The sequence below is a fragment of the Carassius carassius genome, chromosome 8, assembly GCF_963082965.1.
Source record: "Carassius carassius chromosome 8, fCarCar2.1, whole genome shotgun sequence".
Lineage (NCBI taxonomy): Eukaryota > Metazoa > Chordata > Actinopteri > Cypriniformes > Cyprinidae > Carassius > Carassius carassius.
In genome coordinates this window covers 34,751,367-34,778,123 of record NC_081762.1, presented here as the reverse complement: position 1 = coordinate 34,778,123, position 26,757 = coordinate 34,751,367, and the positions used below count along the sequence as shown (strand labels likewise).

At 44.5% G+C, this 26,757-nt stretch overlaps 12 non-coding genes across 12 annotated transcripts; 11 read left to right on the top strand and 1 right to left on the bottom strand.

Moving 5' to 3' along the window:
• Window positions 1-1,275: 1,275 nt before the first annotated feature.
• Window positions 1,276-1,347, top strand: trnap-ugg (transfer RNA proline (anticodon UGG)). Its single transcript has one exon. It is a non-coding gene; the product is annotated as a tRNA-Pro (tRNA).
• An 86-nt stretch (window positions 1,348-1,433) lies between these two features.
• trnai-aau (transfer RNA isoleucine (anticodon AAU)) lies at window positions 1,434-1,507 on the top strand. The gene has a single exon. It is a non-coding gene; the product is annotated as a tRNA-Ile (tRNA).
• A 441-nt stretch (window positions 1,508-1,948) lies between these two features.
• trnaq-cug (transfer RNA glutamine (anticodon CUG)) lies at window positions 1,949-2,020 on the top strand. The gene has a single exon. It is a non-coding gene; the product is annotated as a tRNA-Gln (tRNA).
• An 8,733-nt stretch (window positions 2,021-10,753) lies between these two features.
• trnap-ugg (transfer RNA proline (anticodon UGG)) lies at window positions 10,754-10,825 on the top strand. The gene has a single exon. It is a non-coding gene; the product is annotated as a tRNA-Pro (tRNA).
• A 266-nt stretch (window positions 10,826-11,091) lies between these two features.
• Window positions 11,092-11,163, top strand: trnaf-gaa (transfer RNA phenylalanine (anticodon GAA)). Its single transcript has one exon. It is a non-coding gene; the product is annotated as a tRNA-Phe (tRNA).
• A 3,677-nt stretch (window positions 11,164-14,840) lies between these two features.
• trnaa-agc (transfer RNA alanine (anticodon AGC)) lies at window positions 14,841-14,913 on the bottom strand. The gene has a single exon. It is a non-coding gene; the product is annotated as a tRNA-Ala (tRNA).
• Window positions 14,914-15,530: 617 nt separating this feature from the next.
• Window positions 15,531-15,603, top strand: trnaf-gaa (transfer RNA phenylalanine (anticodon GAA)). The gene has a single exon. It is a non-coding gene; the product is annotated as a tRNA-Phe (tRNA).
• A 2,246-nt stretch (window positions 15,604-17,849) lies between these two features.
• Window positions 17,850-17,923, top strand: trnai-aau (transfer RNA isoleucine (anticodon AAU)). The gene has a single exon. It is a non-coding gene; the product is annotated as a tRNA-Ile (tRNA).
• Window positions 17,924-18,029: 106 nt separating this feature from the next.
• trnaf-gaa (transfer RNA phenylalanine (anticodon GAA)) lies at window positions 18,030-18,102 on the top strand. The gene has a single exon. It is a non-coding gene; the product is annotated as a tRNA-Phe (tRNA).
• Window positions 18,103-18,402: 300 nt separating this feature from the next.
• trnaq-cug (transfer RNA glutamine (anticodon CUG)) lies at window positions 18,403-18,474 on the top strand. The gene has a single exon. It is a non-coding gene; the product is annotated as a tRNA-Gln (tRNA).
• A 7,433-nt stretch (window positions 18,475-25,907) lies between these two features.
• On the top strand, window positions 25,908-25,981 carry trnai-aau (transfer RNA isoleucine (anticodon AAU)). The gene has a single exon. It is a non-coding gene; the product is annotated as a tRNA-Ile (tRNA).
• A 306-nt stretch (window positions 25,982-26,287) lies between these two features.
• On the top strand, window positions 26,288-26,359 carry trnaq-uug (transfer RNA glutamine (anticodon UUG)). The gene has a single exon. It is a non-coding gene; the product is annotated as a tRNA-Gln (tRNA).
• Window positions 26,360-26,757: the final 398 nt, after the last annotated feature.

Below are 26,757 nucleotides of genomic sequence, written 5' to 3'. Positions count from 1 at the left end.
GCAGCATTGCGTCAACGCTCAGTCGGTCTCTTTAGGGCAATGGTTTTCAAACCTTTCCTGGAGGCACCACTGCCCTGAACATTTTGTATGTCTCCCTTATTAGACACACCCAAATCAGGTCTTGCAGTCTCTACTAATGAGCTGATGATTTGAAACAGGTGTGTTAGATGAGGGGAAATGCGAATTGTGCAGGGCAGGGATGCCTCCAGGACAGGATTGAAAACCACTGATCTAGGGATGTGTGAGTAAAAGGGCAGGAGCCAACTTGGAGAATGCAGGCATCAATCCCGCTACCTCTCGCATGCTAAGCGAGCACTCTACCATTTGAGCTAATTCCCCTGGCCTTTCAAGAATGACGAGCATAGCTGGGAATGACGGGTTTGATGCAAAGAGGCTGTCCCTCCTCTGGGCTTGCTCCTTTGCACTGGCCAAGATTATGTTGTCGAATTAACAAAGAGATTAAGCTTTTGTGTTTAAGGACCTTCTCGGTCTTGTTACGCCAGTATGAATGTGTATGGATTCTTGTATTATGTAGGCTACCTTGGAACACTCGGGTCATGCAGACAACTTTTCACCTCTTTTGCTCACACTGACTTAAAGTCTAAGGAAGCGGTTCTCAATTCTAGTCCTCGCTCCCCCCAGGTCTGCATGTTTTGCATGTCTCTCTTTGTTAGCACACCTGATTTGGATAATCAGCTCATTAGAAGTGAGCTCCTAGCGATTGACATGGTCCCTACACAGTGTTCATTGCTCCCCACTCCCTGAGCAGGGGAAATCCGTCAAAGTATACTTCACTTTGGAACATTGGTTCACGGATTTGTGCTGCACAACTTCTTCACACATGGAGAAGTGTGACATCATTTACCTCTCTGTATACCTCGATACACCACTGTATTACTCACTATGAATTGAAAGTATACATACGCTTTGAACTTCACGGAGGGATGTCATGTGATGTCCAGTTCTCAGGGCACTTACGTTCGAATGGAACAAATGTCTGAAGCTATACGAGAAACTTACAAAATGTGAAGAGCAGGGGGCGCGAGGACTGGAATTGAGACCCGCTGGTCTAAGTGACATCTGACCGTTTCAGCTGTCCTCCCTAACATCCCTCTACATGTTAGATACAGCCCCATTTTTAGGTCAATTAAGAGGCCAACTTGCATTCGTTAGCCTTTCACACTGTCTCGAGGACTTTGATTGCTTCCACATTAGTTCATGTTCCTTCTTTTGTTGATGCTGAAATAGCTCTTTTTTCTTGGCTTTGGGCAAGAAGGCTCGTTGGTCTAGGGGTATGATTCTCGCTTTGGGTGCGAGAGGTCCCGGGTTCAAATCCCGGACGAGCCCTTGTTCAGGTTAAAACGTGAAGCTTTATTGTCTCATTGCATTCACAAACATTATGGCAGGTTTTTTTCAATCAGGCAGACACTGATGGCTAAGTTAGCTCAGCTGGTTAGAGCGTGGTGCTAATAACGCCAAGGTCGCGGGTTCGATCCCGTACTGGCCAGCTGTTTTTATTGTCTGGGGGCTCATCTCTGCTCTGCTCTTCAGCTCCGACAATGAGTAGGGTGATCTCACTGAAATCCCTTGCTAAGCAGAGGTCTGTTGTAGATCTAAAGGTCCCTGGTTCGCTCCCGGGTTTCAGCAACATCTCCCACTCTTTTTCCTTTTTTGAGGCAGGCCATTGACCAAAAATCACTGGGTTCCAACCTCTCTGTATAACAGCTTCCCCACAGCCAGAGAGCTATCTGTTTCCAAGTTGGCCTCCAACCAAGCAGTTTCGGTTCCATGGTGTAATTGTCAGCACTCTGGGCTTTGAATTCAGTGATCTGAGTTCGAATCTCGGTGGAGCCTGTGTGCTTTCTTGCCGCAGGAAAAGATAAAACAGCACTGGTTTGGCGATGGTGCCAGTGTTTGTGGCCCTGTGAGCAACAGCTGCTCCAATTAAGGTTCCATGGTGTAATGGTTAGCACTCTGGACTCTGAATCCAGTGATCTGAGTTCAAATCTCGGTGGGACCTAGTTTGCGCAGGACAATGTCTGAAATACTTTTCGGCACCTTTTAGTCCAAAAAAATTAACTAACGTAGAGAGTGTGGCCGCATTGCATCGATGCTCAGTCTGTTTCTTTAGGGCAGTGGTTCTCAAACCTGTCCTGGAGGCACCCCTGCCCTGCACATTTTTATTGTCTCCCTTATTAGACACACCCAAATAAGGTCTCGCAGTCTCTACTAATGAGCTGATGATTTGAAACAGGTGTGTTAGATGAGGGAAACATTCAAAATGTGAAGGGCAGGGGTGCCTCCAGGACAGGATTGAAAACCACTGCTTTAGGGAACTGTGCGTAAAATGGCACTGTTTTGCAACCAATTTGCACAGGACCATGTCTGAAATACTTTTTGGCAGCTGTGAGCCCAAAAAAAGCTAACGTGGGAGTGTGGCAGCATTGCGTCAACGCTCAGTCGGTCTCTTTAGGGCAATGGTTTTCAAACCTTACCTGGAGGCACCCCTGCCCTGAACATTTTGTATGTCTCCCTTATTAGACACACCCAAATCAGGTCTTGCAGTCTCTACTAATGAGCTGATGATTTGAAACAGGTGTGTTAGATGAGGGGAAATGCGAAATGTGCAGTGCAGGGATGCCTCCAGGACAGGATTGAAAACCACTGATCTAGGGATGTGTGAGTAAAAGGGCAGGAGCCAACTTGGAGAATGCGGGCATCGATCCCGCTACCTCTCGCTTGCGCCTACTGCTTCCCACCGACTGAGCCAAAGTAAGCACAAAGTAAGCCCACATGAGCCAATCGCGTTTCGCCTGTGGCTTACTTTTGACCAATCGCGTTTCGCCTGTGGCTTACTTTTGACCAATCGCGTTTCGCCTGTGGCTTACTTTTGAACAATCGCGTTTCTCTTCCGTGGCTTACTTTTGATCAATCGCGTTTCTCTTCCGTGGCTTACTTTTGATCAATCGCGTTTCTCTCCTGTGGCCTCCTTTTGACCAATCGCCGTTGTTGTCATCTTTGTTAAAGGTAAGGCTATTACTTCATTCATTGAAAACTGGTCATTATTTGTTCATATACAGTGTGTATTTTTGGAAAATGAATCGTGTCAGTATAGCTAGCTAGCATGTACAGTTCATGCTTTCTTCAGTACCTGTGAACCTGTAACTTTTCACATGATTAATGATCAGATAAGTTAAATTTATCGACCATCAGCTAATTAAGCTATGCTACTGTCAACAATGATGTGTTTATTGTCCAAGAAATCATGGTTTCTGGGCCCTATGAATGAAAATAATGATTAAACTATTTACATTTATATTTGGTATTAACACATAATAACACACACACATTTTAATTGTAAAAATCGTTACCAAATTGTTGTGTAGATATGGAAAACTGCATTTTATACCAAGAAATAATTGATATTTTCTAAAATAATGTAATAATAATGACTTTTTTTATAAAAAAACATTGAGAGTCTTAACTACAAACAAACAAAAAAAGGCCAAATGTATCCATATGGGCCAAAGTATGTGGGAATAGTGCTCATTTTAATTTAGGTAGACCAGAAAGTTAAAAACACAGAAAAATGGCTGAGATTTTAAGAGGTAAAAGCACCTGGTGTAACCCTGGGGTAAGATGACAACATTTGAAGTATAATATATTTAATGTAATATTTTGTAGCCTGGTGTGTGTGTAATCATGGTTTAAGATGACAGCATTGAAAATAAAAGGAAATTTCATATTGACGTTACATATTTTATATGTCAGGGATTCCTGTCCTTTGTAGAAAACTCATCTTCAGGACAGTTTATGTAATGGCCATGTTTATTACCACAGTAATATAGTTTATGCGTAGCTTGTTAAATTATTGTTACACACTTAACATACAGGTGTCTTTTAGATTGCAAAAGGTAGTAGTCTTTTTCTGATTTTCATTTCAGAAAATGTATGCATATCCCTCTTTTCAACGGCAATCGGCAACATCAAGCCGACTCCTCATGGCACCTTCGGTGGAGGCGAGGCGCCTTGAAAATGTGGAGTCTGGAAGGGCCAAACCTAAGGAGGAGGTGCTGTCAGAGGCCAGTACTTTTGTCAGCACAAACGGTGGAGACCCCAGTGAACAGTTTTTAGTACTGGCTCACTGCAAACTTCAGTTTGGGAAGTACCAGGGCCAGAGATTTAGATGGCTCCTGGAAAACTCTCTGGGGTATGCCGTGTATTTGGTGCTCAGCATTTCCAATGAGACGGCGCAGACAACACCCCTGCCAGAAAATAAACAACTGTTCCTACAGTACACTTCTCAAATTAGAGAGATGGCAGAAGAAGTGGAGAAGTATCAGAGGAAGCAGGAAATGCAGGCAGAAGCCCGGGCAACTGGAGACCAGGGCTGCTTGATGGTGGAGTTTGGTGACTTCCAGGGCCGGTCCATGAAAGATGTTTATGAGGACCAGAGCAAGGAGGCTCAAGCCCTCATCAGGTACCTCGTTAAGGCAGATGCCAGGCCCAAAACCAACATGGCCATTTTCAAGACATATGTCCTGAAAAGACGGGCTTCTGCTGTGGGCACCAGCGTACGTCAGCCTGCACCTCACGCTGCAACCTCCAGTGCTTCTGCAACCACTGCACCTCCACCTGCAGCTATCCAAACTGGTGTACAGAAGACCGCAACTGTGAAAGCGCTGTTGGCACGTGGCAAAAATTTGTCGCCTTCACAGCTGGCGAAAAAACTCACGTCACCAGTTAAAGCCTGTGAGTAGGAGTGTGAATATAGAATTTTACCTACAGCATTTCTACATATATTAATTTATCATTATGGCAAACTTGTCAACTTGCCGTTTCCAGATCCATTATTGCAGTCCACTTTACCTCCTCCAGCAGCAGAACCCCCAGCCAAACATTTGCCCCCCATGCAGCTTTTCGCTACTGGTAAGTAAGCACCATCTTACATATGTTTGTCTCTGTGTATTGTTCACAATGATAGTTTTAACATTTGTGCTCCAGGCAAGTCCGTTCCCACTGCTGAAGATGACGATGAGGAGCTGGTATTTGCTGCATCACAATGTGAAGCACAGCTAAATACAGGTGTGGCATATGACACAAATGCACATATTACAAGAATGTTTTGTGAAAACACACTGAGAAGCGTTATTTCTTGGGGGAAAATAATCAACATTTTAAAATATGTTTTGTTTACAATACAGAATTATATCATATCATGCCTCAAGCGGGATGCTTTCTTTGAGTGCACTTCAAAACCGTAAGGATTTTTCAAGGTGTCAGTGTATTTATTTGCGTTTCCGAACTTACCCGTTGTTAGATAATCACCAGATAACTTTTTCACACCGCTTGCTCTTCTCACACACTCTTCAGCTCTCCCTGAGCAGACAGGATGGTGGAGATTCATTGTTCTAATGATTAGAGGAACAGTTTTTCCTTACTCTATCTGTGTGTATGCTTCATGTCCGTGGGCTTCGTTGCTTTACACTTAATTCATCACACCACATTTTCCTTCCTCCATTCCATCTGATCCTCATTCTCAGTGAGCTGCACTGATTCCATTCTCCTTAAATTAATATAGTGTATGCTGTGTTCTTTGCTTCCTTAACACTAGTACCACTTTCTTCACTCTCGTTCCTAAATATAACATAATAATTATGAATACTTGTCCAAAAATTGTGCTTTGCAGGCTGTTTGTGCGCTGCATTTATGGCATATTACTATCAAATGCAACTGTCATCCTTATTGATTTTTTTTTTACTATTCACTCAGAGGACTGTGCTGGTCCATCTCCATCAGTGGAAACTGCCAAGGCACCAGCTCCTTCACATCACCAGCCACCAGCTGAGCTTCCAAGTCACTGGAAAGATCAACTTCCACCTTTCCAGCATGAGTGGATCCGGAACACACTATTTAAGGCCAACCCACGAACCGGCAAGTCAGAACTAGTGTCCCAGCTGAAACTTTGGTGGTATCCTCCTCAGCCCCCTTTAATAAACACTCAGCCCCCTGCCTCACCTGACCTCTTCTTCTGTCGGCCCCTTTTCTTATGGATGCCGCTGAAGATGTGGTTATTTCCTCTTGTCTGTGTTCGCCCAGACTGTGGTAAGCACAGACTAACAGCGGCAGGAATTTACCGTACCGTGCGTAAGGTCTTGGACATCGACGGGTGGTATGACCTTGCCACTGAGTATCTGGAGTGCAAACGCTGCAAAAAGAAATATCCTGCCTGGTCTGAGGACATCCTAGGACAGCTGGATATGGGCCACCGCAGTCAGTTTCCAGCTTTGCTGACATAGAGGTAATTCATAATGACAATCATTCATTATTAGGTGCTTTTATATGGGTTATTTTTTACCAACTAAAGCATTTGCATGATTATACTGTTGTTTCCTTAGATACTCATGTGACAACCGGGTGCTGAGGATGATGAGGGAGAGGACACTGAGCAACAGTGTGACTCAGCTTTACAGGAAGCTGATGGAACAGCACAGTGAGGCATGGACACAGCGTGTCTTGCAGTACCTGACTGCCTGCGAACCATTCACAAGGTCCTCCCTTGTGCAGCCTCCTGTGTTTGCTGATCCTCCACTTTTACCTGCCCTGCCTAAACCTAAGTGGCTGTTAGCCGTGTATGCCAGGGATGTTCTGGGGCGACTGCACGAGGTCAAGGCCAAATTAACATCTGTCTTTGGCTGTGTTCTCAAGATGGATTCGACAAAAAAGGTATCAAAGCCCTGTTTATATCCAGAAATTTGCCAGACATGGATGTGTGTGTGATGTGCATACATAAAGAGCACATCTTTTATTTTTCCCAATAGGTTACAAAGAAACTTGCCGGTGCTGCTTCAGGAACAGCTGCCTGGTGCACAAATGTCGGAAATGAACACGGCCAGGTCCTTGTCTCTGTGCTGACAGCTGCCGAGGGACATGGACTGGACTCCATGGCAGCTGGTCTGATGAAACGCTACCGAGAGGCAGGAGAGGCAGCCCCAAAAGTGATGTACGTGGACAGGGACTGCTGTAGTCAGTATGGCCAATCGCGGGTGAAGATCATGTTTTCGGATTGGGATGAGCTTGTAGTGCGCCTCGACATCTGGCACTTCATGCGGCGATTTGCTGCAGGTGTCACGACAGAGGCTCATCCACTCTACGGGATCTTCATGGCACGTCTGTCCACGTGCATCTTTCAGTGGGATCCAGAGGATGTGGCTGCTCTTCGCTCTGCAAAAGAGAGTGACCTGGCGGCAAAGAAGACTGGCCACATCTCAGAAAAGGCGGTCAGTGCTCGCATTACCCGGAGGGAGTTGGCACTGCACTGCCGGAGGAGGACCAGGGGGGTGGAGGAGACCGCCAGATTGATTGGGTCACTGATTGATCAGTTTGACAGTGCGGATGGGAAGGACACCCTGGGAGTTCCTCTGCTGGACCACAAACGGATCCAGCAGATATGGAAGGAACAGCGCAAGCACGTCCAGTGTATACAAGACCCAGAGGACTTTCCGCTGTACATAAAGACAGGGACATTGAAGAAAGGCAGCGTGGAGCTGTGCTGCTACAGGTGTGCTCGTGGCTCTACCTCCTTGGAGTCGTTCCACCTCCACCTGAACCGTTTTATTCCAGGTATTACATGCACATGGATTATTATTTTTCTGTAGAAAATATAAGCACTGTAACTGCTTCCATCACTTTAAAGTAATGCCGCATTAATAAATGTCACACTCTACATTACAATTACTTTTTAATGTCATTAGCATTGACAAAGCTGTCTTGACTAACAAGTCACTAGTAATACAGGAATAAGTGACAATCATTTTTAATTTAGTTACACAACTCTATTAAATGTAGTATACAAGTTACTTCAGAGCACCTTATGTGTAGTACATATATTGTACATATGTGACATATAAAACCCTTTTTTATATATTTTTTAATATTATTTAACTTTTAGGAACCAGTGCCAGCGATGCGCATTTTCAGGCCTATCTCCTTGAGGGCTTGATGCGTTGGAATGATGACCGAATGGAAGATGCCATAAAACGGGCGTCCTCCATTCGGACATATGGCAGTGCCATGAGAGAGGCTGTGGACCGGCTTAGCCAAACAGTCTTTGGGAAGCCCTGGGATGAGCGCTATCGCCCTCCTGGAGCATATACAGGTAAGAAATTTAATTTGTTCTTTTGCAATATTCTATTAAGTTATCTATTTAGCCTCCAATGTACTTGATAAATTATTAAGAGCACTTTTTTTCTTTTTTTATTATTTTATTATTGTAGGTGAATTGCTGGGAATCGAGTACCTTTACAGCCAGACTGGCAAAACACTGACTCCAGTGCTCCAGAACCCAGAGGAGGAAGACCGGCTGGTGGAGGAGGTTGATGATCAGGACCTGCTAGGTGAGGGGTTTGAGGAAGAGAGCATGGAGGACATCACAGTTCCAGTGCTGTATGAGGATGACCCCTGCCGTGATCTCAGAAACAGCCCCTCATCTTTGCCTCTGCCTCAGTCCCCAGCATCACTGGCTGAGCCGTCCACATCATCTGGAGGAGAGGGACAGCATCTCACCCCTGCCTCTTCAGTGCTGTCACAGCCATCTGACACTGGAAGCAGTGTCTCCGGCGAGGCTCAGGTAAGACACTCTAAGGGCTTTATTTTGTTTCAGTCTCGTTTTATTCCAAATACACTACAAGCAAGGTGTTTTTTTTTAAGCCTGCATTTATTTGATTCAAAATACAACAAAAGCAGTAATATTTTGAAATATTTTTACTATTTAAAATAACTGCTATCCATTTGAATATATTTAAAAAAGTAATTCAGTCTTGTGATTTCAATGCTGAATTTAACATCATTACTCAGGGCACACGATTCTTCAGAAATCATTCCAATTTGCTGCTAAAAAAACCGGGTGCCGGGTGCTATATTATTATTATTATTAGGTTAAAAATAGCTTCTAGAGATTTTTTGTTTAGGTTTCTTTGATGAATAGAAAGTTCAGTATATATTGTAACATTATAAATGTCTTTATCATCTATTTAATGCGTCCTTGCTAAATAAAAGTATTAATTTCTATAATTTAATACTAAATATATAATGATTTAAATGTTCTGACTCCACACTTTTGGATGGTATAGTGTATAATGTTAAAAAAGCTTTTTATTACAGATAAACTCTTATCTTGGATCCTTCTATTCATCAAAGAATCTTGAACAAAATGTACACAACTGTTCTAAATATTGATGATAATAATATCAATAAAAAAAGGTTTCTAGAACAACAAATTTGGATATCTGAATGATTTCTGAAGATCATGTGACACTGAAGACTCAGGAATGATGCTGAAAATACAGCTGGGCATCACAGAAATAACTTACACTTTAAACTATATTCAAATAGAAAGCATTTTTATTTTAAATAGTAAAATTATTTCACAATATAATGGCTTTTGTTGTATTTGAATAAAATAAATGCAGGCTTGTTGAGCAGAATTCTTTAAAAAATGTAAAAAAATATTTCTGTTCAAAGGCTTTTGACTGGAAGTGTATATTAACACTAATCTGCATTTACTAGGGAGCAGTCATTGGACCTGATGGCATCGCTGGGTGGGACAAGGTCCAGGATCTGGCTGGTTTCCTGGTGGGTCTTCGTGAGGCTCCTTACCTCACCGACCTGCAGGTGACAGAGGCCATCCAGCTGTGGACAGCTCTCCCTGATGTTGATAAACAGCGGGTCAACTATCAGCCTCGACATCAGCCTCAGCTGACACATGGGCGCTTTAAGGCACCGAAGCGGTCCGGAGTCACACCGGGTGTGGAGAGTGTGAAACGGTGTCTGATTGGACATCCTGGGGGTCCAGCACAGTGGCCCAGCACCAGCCGCTTGGTTGAGGCCATTTGTATGAAGCTGTGTGCTTTACACAAGTCACCGACCAAGAAGGCTGGAGTTTGCACCCCCAGGTGGTCTAAAATCCTTTCAGATTACCACCACATCCGAGACCTAGTGCTTAACAGTCGAAGGCTGATGGATGAAACAATGATCCAGCTGTTTGAGCTGAACCAGAGGACACTCATTCAGTGGTAAGCAAGGCACATTATTTGGTTCAAGGGAACTGAATACTTCTGTACACACACACACACACACACACACACATACATACATATATATATATATATATATATATATATATATATATATATATATTTTACAAGTAATTTACTTTCAGGTTTCAACGGCAGCAGAAGAATCAGGAAATGAGCGTCCTCGCCCAGGGACTGACTCCATCTGACCCAATTGATGTGGCTGATACGCAGCTTCCTCTGCCGAGGGAAAAATTGGATGACGTGCCATCAACATCAGGCCCAAAACATCAATTTATCCTTCCGCCAAATCGAGAAGGACAGGCTCCAATTCTGCGACCGGGTCGCCGGCCCACTTCTGCCAAAAGGGAGTGCCCTATCGCACCCGTCCCCACAGCAGCAGGAGTTGTGCAGCCCATTTCAGCACCTGGGTCACTGTTAGGCACACTAGTCCTTAACCCAGACATGACTGTGTCGATGGTGATTCCATCTTCTGGTGCTTTGACATCCGGTCCAGGCCCAGCTCTGCCTGCTTTTGCATTTTTAGGTCAATTAAGAGGCCAACTTGCATTCGTTAGCCTTTCACACTGTCTCGAGGACTTTGATTGCTTCCACATTAGTTCATGTTCCTTCTTTTGTTGATGCTGAAATAGCTCTTTTTTCTTGGCTTTGGGCAAGAAGGCTCGTTGGTCTAGGGGTATGATTCTCGCTTTGGGTGCGAGAGGTCCCGGGTTCAAATCCTGGACGAGCCCTTGTTCAGGTTAAAACGTTAAGCTTTATTGTCTCATTGCATTCACAAACATTATGGCAGGTTTTTTCCAATCAGGCAGACACGGAGGGCTAAGTTAGCTCAGCTGGTTAGAGCATGGTGCTATAACGTCAAGGTCGTGGGTTCGATCCCCGTACTGGCCAGCTGTTTTTATTGTCTGGGGGCTCATCTCTGATCTGCTCTTCAGCTCCGACAAAGAGTAGGGTGATCTCACTGAAATCCCTGCTTGCTAAGCAGAGGTTTGTTGTAGCCAAAATAGCTCAGTTGGGAGAGCGTTAGACTGAAGATCTAAAGGTCCCTGGTTGATTCCGGGTTTTGGCAACATCTCCCACACTTTTCCCTTTTTTGAGGAGGGCCATTGACCAAAAATCACTGGGTTCCAACCTCTCTGTATAACTGCTTCCCCACTGCCAGAGAGCTATCTGTTTCCAAGTTGGTCTCCAACCAAGCAGTTTCGGTTCCATGGTGTAATAGCACTCTGGTCTTTGAATCCAGCGATCTGAGTTCGAATCTCGGTGGAGCCTGTGTGCTTTCTTGCCGCAGGAAAAGATAAAAAAGCACTAGTTTGGCGATGGTGCCAGTGTTTGTAGCCCTGTGAGCAACAGCTGCCCCAGTTAAGGTTCCATGGTGTAATGGTTAGCACTCTGGACTCTGAATCCAGTGATTTGAGTTCAAATCTCGGTGGGACCTATTTTGCAACCAGTTTGCGCAGGACAATGTCTGAAATACTTTTCGGCACCTTTTAGTCCAAAAAAATTAACTAACGTAGAGAGTGTGGCCGCATTGCAGCGATGCTCAGTCTGTCTCTTTAGGGCAGTGGTTCTCAAACCTGTCCTGGAGGCACCCCTGCCCTGCACATTTTTATTGTCTCCCTTATTAGACACACCCAAATAAGGTCTCACGGTCTCTACTAATGAGCTGATGATTTGAAACAGGTGTGTTAGATGAGGGAAACATTCAAAATGTGAAGGGCAGGGGTGCCTCCAGGACAGGTTTGAAAACCACTGCTTTAGGGAACTGTGCGTAAAATGGCACTGTTTTGCAACCAATTTGCACAGGACCATGTCTGAAATACTTTTTGGCAGCTATGAGCCCAAAAAAAGCTAACGTGGGAGTGTGGCAGCATTGCGTCAACGCTCAGTCGGTCTCTTTAGGGCAATGGTTTTCAAACCTTTCCTGGAGGCACCCCTGCCCTGAACATTTTGTATGTCTCCCTTATTAGACACACCCGAATCAGGTCTTGCAGTCTCTACTAATGAGCTGATGATTTGAAACAGGTGTGTTAGATGAGGGGAAATGCGAAATGTGCAGGGCAGGGATGCCTCCAGGGGTCTCATTTATAAAACTATGCGTAGGATCTTTACTAAAAGTTTACGTGCGCCCAAAAGCCAAAAATGGCGTACGCCAAAAAATATTCCGATTTATAAAACCGTGCGTATGCACACCTGTAAGCAATGTTCCCTTTATAAATCACAGATCACCCGCAGATGTGCGTACGTGAACCAGCCTCATATCCCGCCCTGTACACGCCCATTTTTAACCATAAATAGTCAATGCGAATCACCTCATGATTGCTGATCAGCATGTAAATGAGAGTGGAATCCCATATATACCTGGAAAACTGGCATGCGACCCGCCAATTAATTAATCCAAGAAAGTGAAAACGTGCATTTCTGTTAGCCTAATTTTAATAATGGCGACAGGTGAGAAAAGAGGAAAAAAACGTAATTTCTCAGATACTGAGATTGAAACACTTGTAGGGGAGGTGGAGGCTCGGAAAACTGTGTTATTTGGTGGCCACAGCAGTGGGGTCACTAATAAAAAGAAGCAGTGCGAGTGGCAAAGTATTGCTTCTGCCGTCAATTGTGTCAGTGGGACAGAACGGACAGTTGCAGAATTAAAGAAAAAATGGTCCGACCTGAAGGTATACAAATTTTTTTTTTACCAACATATTACATTTGTGTTTTATTAGGCTATATACCTATATAAATAGCAATATTGACTTTCAAAAAGTTTTATTTACATGTGCTTACAGTATGCAAAATATGTGAAATAAAGATTCTCATTCATTCAAGGTGGAGGCAAAGAGAAAACTGTCCTCCCACCGCCAGAGCGTGGCTGCAACTGGTGGGGGCCCATGTACAGCTGATCTCACATCAGTGGACAGCAAAATCGCGGCTATAATTGGGGAGGTCAGCGTGTGTGGTATTGTGTCGGAAAAGGAGGGAGACACTGACGTGACTGAAACCACAGAGGAGCAAGGTTAAACCGATTTTTAATCATTAACGCTGTACATTTGAGTGTGTGGGGTGATAAATGGATAAATGTTGCCAATTGTTTGTCCTCCAGTCCTTCCGGAGTCTGAAGCTGTAAATGAACAGGAGGTTCAGGGTGAGGGGTTCTCAGATGCAGACACTGCTATGTGTCAAGATAAAGGAATCATGTGTTGAACCAGGCCAGCGTGCCACAATGTTTGTGAGGGTCATGTTGGAGTCACATATGATTTGCACATTAATAGAATGCACATGCTTTCTATTAACATAAGCAAATTCATTTTCAGATGGTGCCCTTATAGCAACATGAGTGCAGTCAATTGCGCCGATTACATTTGGGAAACCAGACATTGCTGCAAATTGCGTTTTAATTTCGGCCTGTTCTCGCACAGTGTAGGGGAACCTGATGTATCGACTAACCATATTAAGTATACCATTTAAAACGACAGATATTATGGCACTCAGGGACGGCTGTGATATACCAGACCTATAGGGTGAGATGATAGATTCCAATAGAATTATTTCATATACAAAAATGTCTTAGAGACAAATTTGAGGATTACTTATAGTTTTTTTATATTATTAATTTACCTGTCTGCCAATTCCCGCTGGAAACAGCCGGTTGCCAAGAACCCCAGAGTGGTGAGGACTTGTATTTGGACTGGGATGGCATGGTTCCGGCGTGTTGCCCTCTCTAATACTGGACCCAATTCAGCACATAGATCCAAGAGCACAGCTCTAGGGAATCTAAATCGGCTTATTAGCCAGTCATCATCATGGGCCAGGAAATCATCATGGTCCCTGAAAACTCGTTCTCTCCTTATTCTGCCATTAGCGTAATCCTCCAACAGTGCCAGGAGTGCCATCATGAAGCATTACATACCCGGGTCACCGGAGAATTTATATGTTTCTAGCAAATAGACTGATCGTTAACACCTTGACAAAATCACTTAATTAATTTGTGGGCGAAAATTTAAGACGAAAATGTTATAGTGAACACATGCTTCTTGACGGTTTTGTAATGAACACCGTAATAGTTAGGACCGATGATGAGTAGCGATTGTGCTTCATGACTGTATTTGCAGACTTTGACATTTTATGATATAGGCTATGTACATTAAGGAAAATATTTCCTTTTTAGACTGTGTTCTGCAGTTCTCTAATAAAAGGGTATTTCATGCTATTCTGTAGGCTATCACATGTATCGCGCCATGTCCTCCTGTGCTCCCGTTGTGGGCAATGTGACTGTAAGGCAGCGCTGATTATTATTTTATTTTACTTTTAATACATTTTGAATTACGTTTGGATTTTACTAGATGTATATAGCCTAAAACAATCGGCACAAATAACACTGTTGGATTTAATCTTCATGATAATGTGGATATAACGTATGAAATGGAGTGAAAATTAAATGTCATTCATTCTTATAATCGTTCTTCTCACATTTATTTTCTACAATCTAACTTCAGTTCACGACCTCACCATCGGTGTCGCCAATTCCCTTTGTCTCCAGAATGTGCGTACGCACGGCTCAAAGTTTGCTTAAAGGTGCGCACATTCTCCCGTCAAGTTTGTTTTTTATAGATCACAACCTTTGCGTGGGAACTGGCGTACGTACGTTTCCAGCCCCGTTTTGTGCGTACGCACGCTTTATAAATGAGGCCCCAGGACAGGATTGAAAACCACTGATCTAGGGATGTGTGAGTAAAAGGGCAGGAGCCGACTTGGAGAATGCGGGCATCGATCCCGCTACCTCTCGCATGCTAAGCGAGCGCTCTACCATTTGAGCTAATTCCCCTGGCCTTTCAAGAATGACGAGCATAGCTGGGAATGATGGGATTGATGCAAAGATGCTGTCCCTCCTCTGGGCTCGCTCCTTTGCACTGGCCGAGATTATGTTGTCGAATTAACAAAGAGATCAAGCTTTTGTGTTTAAGGACCTTCTCGGTCTTTTTACGCCAGTATGCATGTGTATGGATTCTTGTATTATGTAGGCTACCTTGGAACACTCGGATCATGCAGACAACTTCTCACCTCTTTTGCTCACACTGACTTAAAGTCTAAGGAAGCGGTTCTCAATTCTAGTCCTCGCTCCCCCCAGGTCTGCATGTTTTGCATGTCTCTCTTTGTTAGCACACCTGATTCTGGTTGAAACGTGAAGCTTTATTGTCTCATTGCATTCACAAACATTATAGCTGTTTTTTTTCAATCAGGCAGACACTAATGGCTAAGCCAGGCCGGTTAGCTCAGCTGATTAGTGCGTGGTGCTAATTACGCCAAGGTCGCGGGTTCGATCCCCGTACTGGTCAGCTGTTTTTATTGTCTGGGGGCTCATCTCTGCTCTGCTCTTCAGCTCCGACAAAGAGTAGGGTGATCTCACTGAAATCCCTGCTTGCTAAGCAGAGGTTTGTTGTAGCCGAAATAGCTCAGTTGGGAGAGTGTTAGACTGAAGATCTAAAGGTCCCTGGCTCGATCCCAGGTTTTGGCAACATCTCCCACACTTTTCCCTTTTTTGAGGCGGGCCATTGACCAAAAATCACTGGGTTCCAACCTCTCTGTATAACTGCTTCCCCACAGCCAGAGAGCTATCTGTTTCCAAGTTGGCCTCCAACCAAGCAGTTTTGGTTCCATGGTGTAATAGTCAGCACTCTGGGCTTTGAATCCAGCGATCTGAGTTCGAATCTCGGTGGAGCCTGTGTGCTTTCTTGCCGCAGGAAAAGATAAAACAGCACTAGTTTGGAGATGGTGCCAGTGTTTGTGGCCCTGTGAGCAACAGCTGCACCAGTTAAGGTTCCATGGTGTAATGGTTAGCACTCTGGACTCTGAATCAAGTGATCCATCTTCAAATCTCGGTGGGACCTATTTTGCCACCAGTTTGCGCAGGACAATGTCTGAAATACTTTTCGGCACCTTTTAGTCCAAAAAAATTAACTAACGTAGAGAGTGTGGACGCATTGCATCGATGCTCAGTCTGTCTCTTTAGGGCAGTGGTTCTCAAACCTGTCCTGGAGGCACCCCTGCCCTGCACATTTTTATTGTCTCCCTTATTAGACACACCCAAATAAGGTCTCGCGGTCTCTACTAATGAGCTGATGATTTGAAACAGGTGTGTTAGATGAGGGAAACATTCAAAATGTGAAGGGCAGGGGTGCCTCCAGGACAGGTTTGAAAACCACTGCTTTAGGGAACTGTGCGTAAAATGGCACTGTTTTGCAACCAATTTGCACAGGACCATGTCTGAAATACTTTTTGGCAGCTGTGAGCCCAAAAAAAGCTAACGTGGTAGTGTGGCAGCATTGCGTCAACGCTCAGTCGGTCTCTTTAGGGCAATGGTTTTCAAACCTTTCCTGGAGGCACCACTGCCCTGAACATTTTGTATGTCTCCCTTATTAGACACACCCAAATCAGGTCTTGCAGTCTCTACTAATGAGCTGATGATTTGAAACAGGTGTGTTAGATGAGGGGAAATGCGAATTGTGCAGGGCAGGGATGCCTCCAGGACAGGATTGAAAACCACTGATCTAGGGATGTGTGAGTAAAAGGGAAGGAGCCAACTTGGAGAATGCAGGCATCGATCCCGCTACCTCTCGCATGCTAAGCGAGCGCTCTACCATTTGAGCTAATTCCCCTGACCTTTCAAGAATGACGAGCATAGCTGGGAATGACGGGTTTGATGCAAAGAGGCTGTCCCTCCTCTGGGCTTGCTCCTTTGCACTGGCCAAGATTATGTTGTCGAATTAACAAAGAGATTAAGCTTTTGTGTTTAAGGACCTTCTCGGTCTTGTTATGCCAGTATGAATGTGTATGGATTCTTGTATTATGTAGGCTACCTTGGAACACTCGGGTCATGCAGACAACTTTTCACCTCTTTTGCTCACACTGACTTAAAGTCTAAGGAAGCAGTTCTCAATTCTAGTCCTCGCTCCCCCCAGGTCTGCATGTTTTGCATGTCTCTCTTTGTTAGCACACCTGATTCTGATAATCAGCTCATTAGAAGTGAGCTCCTAGTGATTGACATGGTCCCTACACAGTGTTCATTGCTCCCCACTCCCTGAGCAGGGGAAATCTGTCAAAGTATACTTCACTTTGGAACATTGGTTCACGGATTTGTGCTGCGCAACTTCTTCACACATGGAGAAGTTTGACATCATTTACCTCTGTATACCTCGATACACCACTGTATTACTCACTATAAATTGAACGTATATATTCGCTTTGAACTTGAATCACGGAGGGATGTCATGTGATGTCCAGTTCTCAGGGCACTTACGTTCGAATGGAACAAATGTCTGAAGCTATACGAGAAACTTACAAAATGTGAAGAGCAGGGGGCGCGAGGACTGGAATTGAGACCCGCTGGTCTAAGTGACATCTGACCGTTTCAGCTGTCCTCCCTAACATCCCTCTACATGTTAGATACAGCCCCATTTTTAGGTCAATTAAGAGGCCAACTTGCATTCGTTAGCCTTTCACACTGTCTCGAGGACATTGATTGCTTCCACGTTAGTTCATGTTCCTTCTTTTGTTGATGCTGAAATAGCTATTTTTTCCTGGCTTTGGGCAAGAAGGCTCGTTGGTCTAGGTGTATGATTCTCGCTTTGGGTGCGAGAGGTCCCGGGTTCAAATCCCGGACGACCCCTAGTTTAGGTTAAAACGTGAAGCTTTATTGTCTCATTGCATTCACAAACATTATGGCAGGTTTTTCCAATCAGGCAGACACGGATGGCTAAGCCAGGCCGGTTAGCTCAGCTGGTTAGAGCGTGGTGCTAATAACGCCAAGGTCGTGGGTTCGATCCCCGTACTGGCCAGCTGTTTTTATTGTCTGGGGGCTCATCTCTGCTCTGCTCTTCAGCTCCGACAAAGAGTAGGGTGATCTCACTGAAATCACTGCTTGCTAAGCAGAGGTTTGTTGTAGCCAAAATAGCTCAGTTGGGAGAGCGTTAGACTGAAGATCTAAAGGTCCCCTGTTCGATTCCGGGTTTCGGCAACATCTCCCGCACTTTTCCCTTTTTTGAGGCGGGCCATTGACCAAAAATCACTGGGTTCCAACCTCTCTGTATAACTGTTCCCCACAACCAGAGAGCTATCTGTTTCCAAGTTGGCCTCCAACCAAGCAGTTTCAGTTCCATGGTGTAATGGTCAGCACTCTGGGCTTTGAATCCAGCGATCTGAGTTCGAATCTCGGTGGAGCCTGTGTGCTTTCTTGCCGCAGGAAAAGATAAAACAGCACTAGTTTGGCGATGGTGCCAGTGTTTGTGGCCATGTGAGCAACAGCTGCACCAGATAAGGTTCCATGGTGTAATGGTTAGCACTCTGGACTCTGAATCCAGTGATCCGAGTTCAAATCTCGGTGGGACCTATTTTGCCACCAGTTTGCACAGGACAATGTCTGAAATACTTTTCGGCACCTTTTAGTCCAAAAAAATTAACTAACGTAGAGAGTGTGGCCGCATTGCATCGATGCTCAGTCTGTCTCTTTAGGGCAGTGGTTCTCAAACCTGTCCTGGAGGCACCCCTGCCAGGCACATTTTTATTGTCTCCCTTATTAGACACACCCAAATAAGGTCTCGCGGTCTCTACTAATGAGCTGATGATTTGAAACAGGTGTGTTAGATGAGGGAAACATTCTAAATTTGGAGGGCAGGGGTGCCTCCAGGACAGGTTTGAAAACCACTGCTTTAGGGAACTGTGCGTAAAATGGCACTGTTTTGCAAGCAATTTGCACAGGACCATGTCTGAAATACTTTTTGGCAGCTGTGAGCCCAAAAAAAGCTAACGTGGGAGTGTGGCAGCATTGCGTCAACGCTCAGTCAGTCTCTTTAGGGCAATGGTTTTCAAACCTTTCCTGGAGGCACCCCTGCCCTGAACATTTTGTATGTCTCCCTTATTAGACACACCCAAATCAGGTCTTGCAGTCTCTACTAATGAGCTGATGATTTGAAACAGGTTTGTTAGATGAGGGGAAATGCGAAATGTGCAGGGCAGGGATGCCTCCAGGACAGGATTGAAAACCACTCCTCTAGGGATGTGTGAGTAAAAGGGCAGGAGCCAACTTGGAGAATGCGGGCATCGATCCCGCTACCTCTCGCATGCTAAGCAAGCGCTCTACCATTTGAGCTAATTCCCCTGACCTTTCAAGAATGACGAGCATAGCTGGGAATGACGGGTTTGATGCAAAGAGGCTGTCCCTCCTCTGGGCTTGCTCCTTTGCACTGGCCAAGATTATGTTGTCGAATTAACAAAGAGATTAAGCTTTTGTGTTTAAGGACCTTCTCGGTCTTGTTATGCCAGTATGAATGTGTATGGATTCTTGTATTATGTAGGCTACCTTGGAACACTCGGGTCATGCAGACAACTTTTCACCTCTTTTGCTCACACTGACTTAAAGTCTAAGGAAGCGGTTCTCAATTCTAGTCCTCGCTCCCCCCAGGTCTGCATGTTTTGCATGTCTCTCTTTGTTAGCACACCTGATTCGGATAATCAGCTCATTAGAAGTGAGCTCCTAGCGATTGACATGGTCCCTACACAGTGTTCATTGCTCCCCACTCCCTGAGCAGGGGAAATCCGTCAAAGTATACTTCACTTTGGAATATTGGTTCACGGATTTGTGCTGCACAACTTCTTCACACATGGAGAAGTGTGACATCATTTACCTCTGTATACCTCAATACACCACTGTATTACTCACTATGAATAGAAAGTATACATACGCTTTGAACTTGAATCACGGAGGGATGTCATGTGATGTCCAGTTCTCAGGGCACTTACGTTCGAATGGAACAAATGTCTGAAGCTATACGAGAAACTTACAAAATGTGAAGAGCAGGGGGCGCGAGGACTGGAATTGAGACCCGCTGGTCTAAGTGACATCTGACCGTTTCAGCTGTCCTCCCTAACATCCCTCTACATGTTAGATACAGCCCCATTTTTAGGTCAATTAAGAGGCCAACTTGCATTCGTTAGCCTTTCACACTGTCTCGAGGACTTTGATTGCTTCCACATTAGTTCATGTTCCTTCTTTTGTTGATGCTTGCCGGTGCTGCTTCAGGAACAGCTGCCTGGTGCACAAATGTCGGAAATGAAAACGGCCAGGTCCTTGTCTCTGTGCTGACAGCTGCCGAGGGACATGGACTGGACTCCATGGCAGCTGGTCTGATGAAACGCTACCGAGAGGCAGGAGAGGCAGCCCCAAAAGTGATGTACGTGGACAGGGAATGCTGCAGTCAGTATGGCCAATCGCGGGTGAAGATCATGTTTTCGGAGTGGGATGAGCTTGTAGTGCGCCTCGACATCTGGCACTTCATGCGGCGATTTGCTGCAGGTGTCACGACAGAGGCTCATCCACTCTACGGGATCTTCATGGCACGTCTGTCCACGTGCATCTTTCAGTGGGATCCAGAGGATGTGGCTGCTCTTCGCTCTGCAAAAGAGAGTGACCTGGCGGCAAAGAAGACTGGCCACATCTCAGAAAAGGCGGTCAGTGCTCGCATTACCCGGAGGGAGTTGGCACTGCACTGCCGGAGGAGGACCAGGGGGGTGGAGGAGACCGCCAGATTGATTGGGTCACTGATTGATCAGTTTGACAGTGCAGATGGGAAGGACACCCTGGGAGTTCCTCTGCTGGACCACGAACGGATCCAGCAGATATGGAAGGAACAGCGCAAGCACGTCCAGTGTATACAAGACCCAGAGGACTTTCCGCTGTACATGAAGACAGGGACACTGAAGAAAGGCAGCGTGGAGCTGTGCTGCTACAGGTGTGCTCGTGACTCTACCTCCTTGGAGTCGTTCCACCTCCACCTGAACCGTTTTATTCCAGGTATTACATGCACATGGATTATTATTTTTCTGTAGAAAATATAAGCACTGTAACTGCTTCCATCACTTTAAAGTAATGCCGCATTAATAAATGTCACACTCTACACTACTTTTTAATGTCATTAGCATTGACAAAGCTGTCTTGACTAACAAGTCACTAGTAATACAGGAATAAGTGACAATCATTTTTAATTTAGTTACACAACTCTATTAAATGTAGTATACAAGTTACTTCAGAGCACCTTATGTGTAGTACATATATTGTACATATGTGACATATAAAACCCTTTTTTATATATTTTTTAATATTATTTAACTTTTAGGAACCAGTGCCAGCGATGCGCATTTTCAGGCCTATCTCCTTGAGGGCTTGATGCGTTGGAATGATGACCGAATGGAAGATGCCATAAAACGGGCGTCCTCCATTCGGACATATGGCAGTGCCATGAGAGAGGCTGTGGACCGGCTTAGCCGAACAGTCTTTGGGAAGCCCTGGGATGAGCGCTATCGCCCTCCTGGAGCATATACAGGTAAGAAATTTAATTTGTTCTTTTGCAATATTCTATTAAGTTATCTATTTAGCCTCCAATGTACTTGATAAATTATTAAGAGCACTTTTTTTCTTTTTTTCTTATTTTATTATTGTAGGTGAATTGCTGGGAATCGAGTACCTTTACAGCCAGACTGGCAAAACACTGTCTCCAGTGCTCCAGAACCCAGAGGAGGAAGACCGGCTGGTGGAGGAGGTTGATGATCAGGACCTGCTAGATGAGGGGTTTGAGCAAGAGAGCATGGAGGACATCACAGTTCCAGTGCTGTATGAGGATGACCCCTGCCGTGATCTCAGAAACAGCCCCTCATCTTTGCCTCTGCCTCAGTCCCCAGCATCACTGGCTGAGCCGTCCACATCATCTGGAGGAGAGGGACAGCATCTCGCCCCTGCCTCTTCAGTGCTGTCACAGCCATCTGACACTGGAAGCAGTGTCTCCGGCGAGGCTCAGGTAAGACACTCTAAGGGCTTTATTTTGTTTCAGTCTCGTTTTATTCCAAATACACTACAAGCAAGGTGTTTTTTTTTTAAGCCTGCATTTATTTGATTCAAAATACAACAAAAGCAGTAAATAGCATTACTCAGGGCACACGATTCTTCAGAAATCATTCCAATTTGCTGCTAAGAAAAACCGGGTGCCGGGTGCTATATTATTATTATTATTATTATTAGGTTAAAAATAGCTCCTAGAGATTTTTTGTTTAGGTTTCTTTGATGAATAGAAAGTTCAGTATATATTGTAACATTATAAATGTCTTTATCATCTATTTAATGCGTCCTTGCTAAATAAAAGTATTAATTTCTATAATTTAATACTAAATATATAATGATTTAAATGTTCTGACTCCACACTTTTGGATGGTATAGTGTATAATGTTAAAAAAGCTTTTTATTACAGATAAACTCTTATCTTGGATCCTTCTATTCATCAAAGAATCTTGAACAAAATGTACACAACTGTTCCAAATATTGATAATAATATCAATAAAAAAAGGTTTCTAGAAGAACAAATCAGGATATCTGAATGATTTCTGAAGATCATGTGACACTGAAGACTGGAGGAATGATGCTGAAAATACGATTGTGCATCACAGAAATAACTTACACTTTAAACTATATTCAAATAGAAAGCATTTTTATTTTAAATAGTAAAATTATTTCACAATATAATGGCTTTTGTTGTATTTGAATAAAATAAATGCAGGCTTGTTGAGCAGAATTCTTTAAAAAATGTAAAAAAATATTTCTGTTCAAAGGCTTTTGACTGAAAGTGTATATTAACACTAATCTGCATTTACTAGGGAGCAGTCATTGGACCTGATGGCATCGCTGGGTGGGACAAGGTCCAGGATCTGGCTGGTTTCCTGGTGGGTCTTCGTGAGGCTCCTTACCTCACCGACCTGCAGGTGACAGAGGCCATCCAGCTGTGGACAGCTCTCCCTGATGTTGATAAACAGCGGGTCAACTATCAGCCTCGACATCAGCCTCAGCTGACACATGGGCGCTTTAAGGCACCGAAGCGGTCCGGAGTCACACCGGGTGTGGAGAGTGTGAAACGGTGTCTGATTGGACATCCTGGGGGTCCAGCACAGTGGCCCAGCACCAGCCGCTTGGTTGAGGCCATTTGTATGAAGCTGTGTGCTTTACACAAGTCACCGACCAAGAAGGCTGGAGTTTGCACCCCCAGGTGGTCTAAAATCCTTTCAGATTACCACCACATCCGAGACCTGGTGCTTAACAGTCGAAGGCTGATGGATGAAACAATGATCCAGCTGTTTGAGCTGAACCAGAGGACACTCATTCAGTGGTAAGCAAGGCACATTATTTGGTTCCAGGGAACTGAATACTTCTGTACACACACACACACACACACATATATATATATATGTATATATATATATATATATTTTACAAGTAATTTACTTTCAGGTTTCAACGGCAGCAGAAGAATCAGGAAATGAGTGTCCTCGCCCAGGGACTGACTCCATCTGACCCAATTGATGTGGCTGATACGCAGCTTCCTCTGCCGAGGGAAAAATTGGATGACGTGCCATCAACATCAGGCCCAAAACATCAATTTATCCTTCCGCCAAATCGAGAAGGACAGGCTCCAATTCTGCGACCGGGTCGCCGGCCCACTGCTGCCAAAAGGGAGGGCCCTATCGCACCCATCCCCACAGCAGCAGGAGTTGTGCAGCCCATTTCAGCACCTGGGTCACTGTTAGGCACACTAGTCCTTAACCCAGACATGACTGTGTCGATGGTGATTTCATCTTCTGGTGCTTTGACATCCGGTCCAGGCCCAGCTCCGCCTGCTCCAGCGCCTGCTCCAGCGCCTGCTCCAGCGCCTGCTGCTTCTGTGTCCCGTTTCACCCAGAGGAACAGGCGCCGGCGGGCCCTGGAGACGGAAAGCGGAGTCCATAAGAGGAAGTATGTGCGAGGGGTAACTTTTAACAAGTGCAGCGAATGTGGGCAGCCCAAAACTAAAGAGTTTGGTCATAGCCGATATGGGAATGCCACATTTTGCTCACCCTCCTCTAATGGAAAAACTTTAGATGATTGGTTGGCAGAACAGCGGCAGGCAAAATAAATGACAAACTCCGCCTCCATAGTAAATAATTTATTTCCTGTGTATATTTTGTATATATTATATGGGCCCACTCTTTTCATATATATTTTTTTAATATAAGTAGTACATAATATCTTTCCTGTATATATATATATATATTGTTTATATTATATGGGCCCACTCTTTTCATATTTTTTTTTATACAAGTACATTATATCTATCCTGTATATATTTTGTTTATATTATATGGGCCCACTCTTATCATATTGTCCTTTTTATATTGTGTGTATGTATGTGTGTGTTCATTTTAATAAAACATTTTGTATATATTACTTGGGCCCACTCTTTTATATTGTTCTTTTTATATTGTGTGTATGTGTTTGTATTCATTTTAATAGAACATTTTTTTGATCAGATAAAAAAAAAATCTGCTAAATCATATCAATCAAATCATATCCACACACACAAAACATATTTGAAGAAACGTTTTTTATTAATTCTATTTAAACACAAACATGAAAAAGTTTTTTTTTAATAATACACACACACACACACTCACACAAATCTATGTAGTATAAAAGCAATCAATGGTATGTCATAGATAACAAAATAAAAGTCTCGGTTTATTGCACGCTTAACAATACACGTCGTGGACATATGACGTCACGGCTCATCTGAGAGAGCACGGGTTCGAATCCAGGCCGTGGAGGGTAGAATTGTTTCACATGTAATAACAACTCTTCAAAACGCAGAAACATATACCCCGAGTATTGCCGCAGGGGAAATCCTTCGGCGTTTTCACGTGTTCTGCGTCTTTTTCACTTGCATGCGGGGCTCAAAGATTGGACCCCTTCCTTCGCGCAGCGAGCGCTCTACCATTTGAGCTAATTCCCCTGGCCTTTCAAGAATGACGAGCATAGCTGGGAATGAGGGGTTTGATGCAAAGAGGCTGTCCCTCCTCTGGGCTTGCTCCTTTGCACTGGCCGAGATTATGTTGTCGAATTAACAAAGAGATTAAGCTTTTGTGTTTAAGGACCTTCTCGGTCTTGTTACGCCAGTATGCATGTGTATGGATTCTTGTATTATGTAGGCTACCTTGGAACACTCGGATCATGCAGACAACTTCTCACCTCTTTTGCTCACACTGACTTAAAGTCTAAGGAAGCGGTTCTCAATTCTAGTCCTCGTTCCCCCCAGGTCTGCATGTTTTGCATGTTAGCACACCTGATTCGCATAATCAGCTCATTAGAAGTGAGCTCCTAGTGATTGACATGGTCCATACACAGTGTTCATTGCTCCCCACTCCCTGAGCAGGGGAAATCCGTCAAAGTATACTTCACTTTGGAACATTGGTTCACGGATTTGTGCTGCGCAACTTCTTCACACATGGAGAAGTGTGACATCATTTACCTCTGTATACCTCGATACACCACTGTATTACTCACTATGAATTGAACGTATACATACGCTTTGAACTTGAATCATGGAGGGATGTCATGTGATGTCCAGTTCTCAGGGCACTTACGTTCGAATGGAACAAATGTCTGAAGCTATACGAGAAACTTACAAAATGTGAAGAGCAGGGGGTGCGAGGACTGGAATTGAGACCCGCTGGTCTAAGTGACATCTGACCGTTTCAGCTGTCCTCCCTAACATCCCTCTACATGTTAGATACAGCCCCATTTTTAGGTCAATTAAGAGGCCAACTTGCACACTGCCTTTCACACTGTCTCGATGACTTTTGATCCCGGACGAGCCCTTGTTCAGGTTAAAACGGGAAGCTTTATTGTCTCATTGCATTCACAAACATTATGGCAGGTTTTTTCCAATCAGGCAGACATGGATGGCTAAGCCAGGCTGGTTAGTTCAGCTGGTTAGAGCGTGGTGCTAATAACGCCAAGGTCGCGGGTTCGATCCCCGTACTTGCCATCTGTTTTTATTGTCTGGGGGCTCATCTCTGCTCTGCTCTTCAGCTCTGGCAAAGAGTAGGGTGATCTCACTGAAATCACTGCTTGCTAAGCAGAGGTTTGTCGTAGCCGAAATAGCTCAGTTGGGAGAGCATTAGACTAAAGGTCCCTGGTTCGATCCCGGGTCTCGGCAACATCTCCCACACTTTTCCCTTTTTTGAGGCGGGCCATTGACCCAAAATCACTGGGTTCCAACCTCTCTGTATAACTGCTTCCCCACAGCCAGAGAGCTATCTGTTTCCAAGTTGGCCTCCAACCAAGCAGTTTCGGTTCCATGGTGTAATGGTCAGCACTCTGGGCTTTGAATCCAGCGATCTGAGTTCGAATCTCGGTGGAGCCTGTGTGCTTTCTTGCCGCAGGAAAAGATAAAACAGCACTAGTTTGGTGATGGTGCCAGTGTTTGTGGCCCTGTGAGCAACAGCTACACCAGTTAAGGTTCCATGTTGTAATGGTTAGCACTCTGGACTCTGAATCCAGTGATCCGAGTTCAAATCTCGGTGGGACCTATTTTGCCACCAGTTTGCGCAGGACAATGTCTGAAATACTTTTCGGCACCTTTTAGTCCAAAAAAATTAACTAACGTAGAGAGTGTGGCCGCATTGCATCGATGCTCAGTCTGTCTCTTTAGGGCAGTGGTTCTCAAACCTGTCCTGGAGGCACCCCTGCCCTGCACATTTTTATTGTCTCCCTTATTAGACACACCCAAATAAGGTCTCGCGGTCTCTACTAATGAGCTGA